A 10,150-nucleotide genomic window follows, 5' to 3' on the forward strand; every position below is an offset into this window, starting at 1 on the left:
CTTATGTGTATATTTCAATTCTCTGTTCCAATGAACTGTAATGACAGTGACCCTCCACAGGTCACAAGACGAGGAGAAAGAAAGAGGTACTAAATGAGCTAAGGTCCTTTCAGCCATGAGACCCTCTCCCCCAACCTCATCTCTCAGAGCGGCTGCCAAGCACCTCCTTGCACAAGGTTGTGACAATGTCTTCTCAGAACAGCAGGAACCACTCTCGGGACAGAGAATGCTTGCTTGTTTCCTCACACATGGGGATACGACCCTGTACTCTGGGTTCACCAACAGAGACTAGAGGAAGAACAAGAAACGCACCTGTTTCTCTTCACCAGATGAGAGCTGTCTCAAAGGAAAGATGCTCCCCTGTTCTCCCCCCTGGAAGCCACTTGTGGGAGGCCCGCAGACATGATGGACATAAACGAAAGGATCTAGTTCAGCCAACGTCTCTGCCCTCTGTGGGAAACAACCGTTCTCCCTTGAGATATGCGGGAAAGAGTGAGGCCAACGTGGGACCATTAACCAGGTCTCCAAAGAATTTCCATCAGAGTTTACAGACGGCTGAATGAATTCCTACCGTTCATTCTTATTCTTTCCGATTCTTATTTTGTCTAACAAATCCATAGGATACCTTGAGAGTCTAACTGGAGGGCGCAGCTCTATCATAAAGTCAGGCCTCCATTTAATCATGGCGAGGGACTCTGATCCTCCTCCTGGACATGCAAACAAAAGACTGGGAACAGGGGCGCCTGGGTGGCTCAGTGGGTTAAAGCCTCTGCCTTCGGCTCAGTCATGATCCCAGGGTCCTGGGATCGAGCCCCACATCGGGCTCTCTGCTCCGCAGGGAGCCTGCTTCCTCCTCTCTCTCTGCCTGCCTCTCTGACTAGTTGTGATTTCTCTCTGTCAAATAAATAAAATATTACAAAAAAAAAAAAAAGACTGGGAACAATCACAGGGATGAGACACACAGAACAACAAGACATCTCTTGGCCTTCCGATTCATTCAACAGATATTTATTGAACCACAAAGACCTGAAGCCCTTAATCATCCAAATCATTACTGTTGTGCTCCCCGTGTGCAGGGGTTTCAACCAACGACGGCCTCCCCGCTCACATATAACTTCCTCCCGGGGAATGTACGATGGGCAGAGCAGTGGACGGTGGTGGAGGCAGGTAACACAGATCACCCCATTTCCTCCCGGTCTCCTCTCATCCCTCCTAGCTCAGCCCTTGCTCTCACCTTTCTTCCAAACTTCTCTCCTCTCCCTTTTCCTACTAATTAGTTCCATCTCTCTACTGATCCCTACTCTATGGGGTCACAAGAAAAGGGAAAAGGATGGCACAACAGAATGGCCTCCGCTGAAGCAGGAGGGGGTCCCTGTACTCACCTCTGATTCATCTGCCCAGCAAGCCGGGTGCTGCTCATGTGTCCCTCAATTCCTTCTTGTTCCTTCCCCAAATCTGCTCTCACCCTTTTCTTAAAATGCCAACCCCATGTACAATCAGCTCCTGACAGCCCCAGCCCAGCCCCTGGTGCACTCTAGCCCTGACGGGGCATCCAAAAATCAAGGTATTTTTCTCACCTCCCCCCTCCCTCCCCCCACCTCTTCTTTCTGGGGCAAATTCTTTCCCCCAGCAGTTCTACATTAAGAGGAAAAGTGAGAGGAGGGTTTCTTCCGTATCGATAACTGATGAGAATAACCTAGTTGTCAGCTCTTTACCAAAATTTGACTCAGAATTGAACCAGCCCCAGACTGGATTTGGATTTTAAGGACGAACCTGAAAGAGCTTCTGAGGTCTCGTTTTTGAAAATTCACCAAAAGCGGCCTGGAGGTAAATTTGCTCGACTGTGGTTATTGGCATTACGGGTTCAGAGGCAGGAAATTCCCTGCATAACTAGCCACTCTTCCCGGAGCCCGCTGGGATCAGGAGCCTCCAACGCCTCCCTGGCCTGTTCTCCTCAGTCCCAGCCCAGCCACCCACCGGCTCTGAGCGGAGCCCCCCCCCGCCATTTACTGTAAGTGACAGCTTTGTAGCACATTTTCACATCCGCTCATCCAATCCCTGCCGGGCAAGAAGAATTCAGGGTGGAAGATGGGATTCAACTTGCAGAAATGGGGGCGCCTGGGTGGCTCAGTGGGTTAAGCCTCTGTCTTCGGCTCAGGTCATGATCCCAGGGTCCTGGAATCGAGCCCCACATCAGGCTCTCTGCTCAGCGGGGAGCCTGCTTTCCCCTCTCTCTCTGCCAGCCTCTCTGCCTGCTTGTGATCTCTCTGTCTGTCAAATAAACAAATAAAATCTTAAAAAAAAAAAAAAAACTTGCAGAAACGCCAACATTTCCTTCTTTATGGAGTCTCGGCCATGTCTTGTTTGGAATCCTAGCCAAAGAACAGCCCCGATGCCCTCACCAGAGAACTAGCCGTTCTGAGAAATTCCTTCTGGAATCACCTAGCCACCACCTCCGCCTCTCTGACACTTACTCCCACCTCCCCCCAACACATACAGACACACACACACACACAGAGTTATCTTGGTCAGGATAGACCTCATCCCTATAACACCCGCTCCCAGCATCCCAGTGGATTATCACATTGGAAGGGGTGTGTCACTCATTTAATGCCTGTTGCTCTTACTAGACAGTGCCTTGATGGCGAAGTTTTTTTCTAATTAAATGTCTTCTAGGTCACAGTTCTTTGAGGGAGCATGACTTCTTTATTTTTATGTCACTGAAATGCCCCACTTTCTCATTTGCAGCACAAATAGCAACCAGCAACCTCGACCACATCCCATGGTTGGTAGCAGCTGGAAACCCAGTTTATGTTTTCCACGGCCCTAGTGCCTTTGTCTTTGAATATCCCGAAATACCCGAGTTCTCATTAGTATGTAGGCAGGGCATTGGAGGAGAAAACGCAAAGGATGAGAAGTCTTGCAGAGGGATCAAGTGGTCTTTAGTCCTCCCTAGCTGTGCCGACGGCAGTGCAGGGCTGAGGGCCGGAGAAGACTTTCACTTCCCCGGGTACGGAGTCGCGACAAGCAGGCTGCCTTCTGGAAGCCACAGCGGTGATCTCCCTGGACCACGCTCAGGCAAGAAAACTATGCCAAGTGGGGAGGCGAATGGGAAGAAGGTGGTCCAGAGATAGAAAATTCCAGTTATCAGATAAACAAGGACTAGGGACGGGATGCACGACGCGATGACCGCAGCTAACACGGCTGGGTGACGAATCCGAACAGGAGATCCTGAGTGTTCTCAGCACGAGAATTTCTTTCCTTTTGTTGTATCTGCGTGAGGAGGTGGGTGTTAGCCGAAGCTCTCACAGTCATTACCTCACAACACACATAAATCAGATCATCATGCTGTATACCTTAAATTATATGGCAACGTGTGTTGATTATTTATCCATAAAACAGAAAAAAAAAAAGAGAGGGTGGGGAGAGATTCCTTCAGCTGCTGAGGCCACAGGAGAACCGGATCAGGACAGGTTCCAGCAAGCACCTCACAGACCCAGAACCCCTACCCATCTCCCCCGCATCAGTCAAGTGGATCTATCAATCCGTCTGTCTGTCTATCTCAATCTCCCTGGTAACTTCATTTGGGGGATCCCATTTGGCAGTTCCTTTTGCTAAAGAAGAAAAAAATCGTCCCGTCTCAAAGGACAGCACCCCCACTTACGTTTTCCCCCAGGGGCTTTAGCGGTGGACACCAGCGAATGCTCGCCGTCTGAGGCAACCGGGACAACTCTAAGAGGGACTAGAAACATCATTGTTGTCATTCAAAAACCTAAAGAATGGATGGGAACCTCTAGAATTTGTTCCAGCTCAATCTACACATATGCTATGTCCCTGTTTTAGCTACCCCCTCCCTCTGTCCTCCCGCCTCCCCCCACACACATACACACACCCTCGAAACAAAGGGTGTAACGGGTTAATCTGAGAAATGCAAAGATCCCAGACTGGACAAAGTCCAACAAAAATACAGTCTTCTCTCTCGGGCCTCCAGAGACAAGGCACCTGCACCTGCATGGAAGGGACACGGTCACGTAGTCTACACAGCAGCCAGGCAGCCCAGCGGATCGCACTGCAGACGTTGCGGGGCCGTGTACACCCAGCGCCAGAGGCTTTGCCCGGGCGGCCACGTTTGACGGTATTTCCATCAGACGAGAGATCCGGCCCATTCTGTTCAACTGGCCCATCGATTCACAGGCCTCAGCTTTGCTCCCCCAAATTACCGCTCTGGCTCGCAGAGCTGGCCACAACCAGAGGCAGAGGCATTGCATGGACGGGGGAGCTGAATTACCCTCGTGTTCCTTTTACTCCGTGCACAGCGGACCTCTGCGTGGCAGGACGGTGGCCGGGCCTGGGCTGGCTCGAGTGAGCACATACCCCTGAGTCACTGACGCTGGCGACTCTTCCGGGCCGGTGACTTCTCTGCTTGAGAGGCTGGCGTTCACAATTACAGCTGGGTTTCTCTGGTCGTACCAAATGACCTCACTTCCAGCCTTAAAAATAGCATCCAGCCTCAAGGTGCTAACTGCGCAAACATGGAGGGAAGCTTCACAAGACCCAGAACCCGGGTGCGGAGCCAGGGGGCAGGGCGCGAAGCCAGATGCAAAAGTCCTCACTGTTAAAACCTGTGTCTCCTCTCTTGTCTCCTCCTGGTGGAAACAGAGCAGTGCAATAAAATTCTCTGTTCCCAAAGAGAAGCGAAAATAACCTTAGAGTTCTGTCCCTGCCATGCTCCCATTCATTTTACCTACTTACTGGAAAGGATCTGCTCCCCAAGCCTTCCACATCACTCTCCCCCTTGGCCACTCTGCTTTGCACCTCGGAGGCTTCCGCAGACCCCACTCCCTTGCCCTCTGGCTGCCCGCTGGGTTAGCCTGATGGGAGCAGAAGATGGGAATTAGGAAGTGGGAGAGGAGAGAGGGCAAGGCATCCTCTCCCCCATTCCCCGCTAGGCTAGAGTTTGCCGCGGGTGCATCCTTCCACCCAGGGCCACAGCTCCTGGCAGTGGGCCCCTCCACTACAGGTCATTGCAAACAGTGGATTTCCTCCCCTTGTCCTGGAAGCCTAGGAGGGACGTATGAATGTCTCGGGGCTATTGTCACAAAGCGCCACTAAATCCGATGGTTGCGAACAACAGAAGGGTATTGTCTCCCGGGTCTGGAGGCTAGAGTGTGAAATCGAGGCATTGGCCAGGCCAAGCTCCCTCAGAAACATGTAGGGGAGGATCCTTCCTTGCCTCTTCTAGCTTCTGCTCGTTGCCAACAATTGTGCGCTGTCCGTGGCTTACACCGCCATGGTTCCCGTCTCCACCTCCTTCCTCACGTGGCTGTCTTCTCCTTAAGTGTCTCTGTCCGCGTCTCCTCTTCTGAGGATACCAGTTGTGTTGGCTGAAGGCCCACCCTAATGACCTTATCTTATTGATTACATCCGCAAAGACCCTATGTCAAACTAAGATTGCATTCACAGAAATTCGGGGCTAGGCCTTCAAGGTATCTTCCGGAAGGACATATTTCAATCCATAACACGTGGTAACAGCCTCCACTGGGATGAGTCCCCACATCGGTCCCTTAACCCTTTCACTCCTTTAGAAAGAGTGCCTCCATTAGACTCTTCAATTCCTTTTTCAGAGGTGCCGCCAGTTTTTTGCCAGAACCTTGATGGAAACCCCCACTGCCTGACTGCCCGGCTGGTTGAACACCTGCAGAGTGCCAGAGGGTTCTAGGGATACGAAGGTAAGCAGACACTAGCAGAGTCCCTGCCTTCATGGGGCTCACAGTCCACAGCTGAAGAGGCTTAATCAAAATATCACAAAGTAAAACTGCAACCGGGCTGAGACACAGAGGAGAGGTTCATGGTGCTATGAACAAGCTTAACGGGGGGAATCATTCTAGTCAGGGAGGCCAGGAAGGGCTTCCCAGGGAGAAGGACACCTGCGCCAGAAAGCAAAGGATGAATGGAGTCAACCAGATAAAGGGGGAAGCTTTGGTCCCCCTCTTGGCTAAGGGAGAAGACCCCGGAAGAGTTACGTCATGGTGTCCTTATTTCCTTCCACTAGTGACCGTCCTCTCTGAGAAGACTTGACACTCTCGCCCATCCTCATGGTGCAGAGCACAGCAGAGAATCTGTCTGTCAAGGGGATGCTCAGAGAGTGAGAAGCCACTCCCGGGGTTCAGCACAGTCCGGAGGGCATGGCAGGGAACGAGCGCCTCAAAACCGAGTAACACGAGGCCCAGCACACGACATCAACACTTCCACACTGGAATCAGAGCATCCCTGAAACCAGCTCCTCCTCCCTCTGTGCTCCCAGTCTCAGTTGGGGACACCCCAGAACTTCCTGTCTGCCCCCCTCTCCCTCTCTCAGCTCTTACTCTGAGGGATCACTGTGTGTTCCTGATTTGGCCTCTTCGATCATTCTCGAATCATGCCCTCCTCTCCTTTGCCACTAGCTCCTTCCCTGATTCCGGTCCTTATCATCTTTCCCTAGAACTTTGCCTCTGCTCCCTCCTCTACTGGCCTCGACCCTATCAAATCCAGCCTCTGTAGCAAAACTCAGGGGAGGCTTCCAGGACTCTCTATTCCTGGCAGAGAACGGTCCAGGTGTGGCACAGAAGATTCTCCATGACAGGGCCCTGCCTCCTTACCAGCCTGCCTCCCACTGCTACCTGACTCACCCTTGACCTTCCAGCAAGGCCACCACTTTTGGTTCCATGTACACATCAAGTTGTCTCTCTCCCCGCTGTGCCATTTTTTAGATTGTCCCAACCCCCCATCATCCCTTCCCACACAACCTAATTAAATCCAACTCAGCCCTAAACCCTCGATTCAGGTGTCAACTCCTCCAAGAAGCCTTCCCAGATAACCCTCCCCTCTCGTTTTCTACAACAGGGTCCTCCATCCTTAAACATCACGTATTCCAAATAGCTATCAAAGTGTCTATTTCCCCGATTAGAATAAAGATGCTTGAGGCCAGGGGCCAGGTGTCATTTGGTTTGACAGGCCTACCGCCTGGCACAGAGCCGATGCTCAAAGACTGGATGAATGAAGGAGCGTATGACCAACAAATGGCTGCAGACCGTGTCACATCTACGCCAGAGCCATCAGAATGAACAGATTCCTCCCCACCTGTCACTCCCTATCACCTGGGCCCAGACCACCAGTCCCTTGGCCACAAGATGCTCCCCATAGGGAGAAGCTGCTTTCCGGTGCCATGTTTTCCTCTCCGCCCCTTCGAGGTAGGACAGGGACGCGCTCGCCATTCAACAGTTGTGCCAGCCCAGCGCTGGATATTTTCTAAGCTTCAGTGGGCCCTGGGTAGAGCAGGCTCTATTACCGTATCCCCTGAACAGAACCGCTATGAAAACGGAATGAAATAAAATAAGGTGTGTGGTCAGAACTCCGTAGGTGGTCAGGGTAACCAAGCTGTAAAGCCACAAGGGCTGACAAGAAGTATGCGGGAAAGTGCAGCGATGAGGGGGAGGGGTTTGGAGGCAAAAATGTCCTTGAAAATGTTGCCTTAAGGAGCCCCTCCCCCCACCCTCTGAAGGCTATTTACAAAATCAGGGAAGTTCCACTGTTTGGGGCTTATTGTGCTGTCACAAAAGGCTTCCATCTGCTTCCACCTGCTTGCCAGGCTTAACTGTGTGAGCAGAATTGCAGCTCGAACAAGAAAAACAAGAAGGGGGGCGGGGGGGGGGAAGATCAGTGCAATTAGACCAGGGTTTTCCAAGACTTCAATGAGGCTCCTGGAGGAATGAGGCATTTCCCTCCTGCTGCCAAGTTATAGTGATGGGAGAGAAGGCCTAGTTCATCATCTTCCAAAATGAAATTAGTTACAAATGCATTCCTTCCCAGCCCAAATCCAAAAGCCAATCCTCAATCCAGTTTAAGAATTAGGAGGTGACAGTTTGGGGATTTGAGCCTGCCTATGAAAAAGTCCAGGACTGGAGCCAAGAGTGTGATTTCTGGCCCTGATTTCCCTGGGGCCAGGCAGTCATTTCCGTATTCCCTCCCCAGCACTGCCTCACTCAGGGGAGTATTGGCAAAAAAGCTCTAGGGGGCTTTCTCTGCTACCGCATCAATCAATAAATATTCAATGGACAGCTAGAGTGTCCAGCCCTGTGCTAGGTCCTTTGAGCAATCTTCACAGATTTAAGAAGGAAGGACACTGGATAGCAAAAGAAACCATCAACAAAATGAAAACACAACCTACAGAAGGAGAGAAAATATTTGCCAATCATATATCTGCTAAGGGATTAATATCCAAGATATATAAAGAACTCATATTTAAAAAAAAGAACTCATACAACTCAACAGCAAAAAGACAATCTGATTAAAAAACAGGCAGAAGAGTTGAGCAATTTTCCAAAGAATACATACAAATGACCAACAGGTATATGAAAAGGCACTCAACATCACTCATCACCAGAGAAGTGTAAATCAAAACCACAATGGGATATCACCTCGTACCTGTTAGATTGTCTATCATTAAAAGATAAGCAATTCCAAGTGATGATGAGAATGTGGAAAAAAAGGAACCCTTGAGCACTTGTGAGTGAAATGTAAATTGGTGCAGCCACTGTGGAAAACAGTACAGAGGGTCCTCAAAAAAATAATAATAGAAAAAAATTAATAATAGAATTATCATATGATCCAATGATGCCACTTCCAGGTGTATATCCAAAAGGAAATGAAATCCCTACCTCCAACTGACATCCACACCTCCATGTTCATTGCAGCATTATCTACAATAGCCAAGACATGGAAACAAGCTAGCATCCACTGACAGATGAATGGTTAAAGACGACGTTATAGACACACACACACACACACACACACACAGAGGAATATTTTCAGCCATAGGAAAAGAAGGAAATCACACCATTTGCTACAGCATAGGCAGAACTTAAGGGCATTATGCTAAGTGAAACAAGCCAAATAAAGACTAATCCTATACGATCTCAGTTATATGTGGAATTTTTTTTAAAAACCAACCTTTAAGAAACAGAGAAGAGATGAGTGGTTGTCAGAGGTAGAAGAAATGGATGAAGATGGGTCAAAGGTACAAACCTCCAGTTATAAAAGAACTAAGTCTGGGGTATATGATGTACATCACGGTTATTATATCTAATAGTAAGTCACCGTACACGTGACAGTTGCTAACGAAGTAGTTCTTCTGGGAGGGGCTAAATGCTAACCACACTTACTGTGTTGCTCTGGCTACAGAATCTACTCTCTTACCTTCTAGCCTTGCTCTGCCCACCGCAGTAGTCGCTGGTCACATCTGGCTGTGGAAAACTGAAAGTGTGGCTGGTCTGAACTGAGTTGTGCCCTAGATTTCAAAGACTTGGCCTGAAAAATAAATCAAAAGTATCCTGTTGATATTTATACTGATTGCCCATAGAAATTATATTTCAGATATATTTAGTTGAATAAAATGTCTTATTATGATCGCTGCAATATGCAATACTGTTTCTCTTTACTTTTTTAACAGGGCTCCCAGAAAATTTTAAATTATATTTGTGACTCATATTGTATGTCTGCAGGACAGGAGGGCAGGGCTGTACTGACCTCATAGCTTAGGGCCAGCATTAAATCAACCAAGACAAGGAGAGGGCCTAGTGCAGTACCTGAAACAAATTAAGCACAAGAACTATTGTTAATATTACTGAGATCAGTGGTTTTCAAATTTTATAGTCATTTGTTTTCTTTTTTTTTAAGATTTTATTTATTTATTTGAGAGAGAGTGGGAGAGAGCATGAGAGGGGGAAGGTCAGAGGGAGAAGCAGACTCCCTGTGGAGCTGGGAGCCAGATGTGGGACTTAATCCCAGGACCCTGGGATCATGACCTGAGCCGAAGGCAGAAGCTTAACCCACTGAGCCACCCAGGCATCCCAATTGTCATTTGTTTTTCAAGCCACTTCTTATAACAGATTTTGGAAAGGAGTTCTAGGGGCGCCTGGGTGGCTCAGTCGGTTAAGCGTCTGCCTTCAGCTCAGGTCGTGATCCCAGGGTCCTGGAATCGAGTCCTGTATCAGGCTCCTTGCCCAGCAGGGAGTCCACTTGCCCCACACACACACAGCTCATGTTCTCTTTCTCTCTCTCTCAAATTAGTAAAATCTGAAAAAAAAATGGTGTTCTGATCAAAGCAGAGAAC

Source organism: Meles meles, chromosome 10 (genome assembly GCF_922984935.1).
Source record: "Meles meles chromosome 10, mMelMel3.1 paternal haplotype, whole genome shotgun sequence".
In the NCBI taxonomy this organism is placed as follows: Eukaryota; Metazoa; Chordata; class Mammalia; order Carnivora; family Mustelidae; genus Meles; species Meles meles.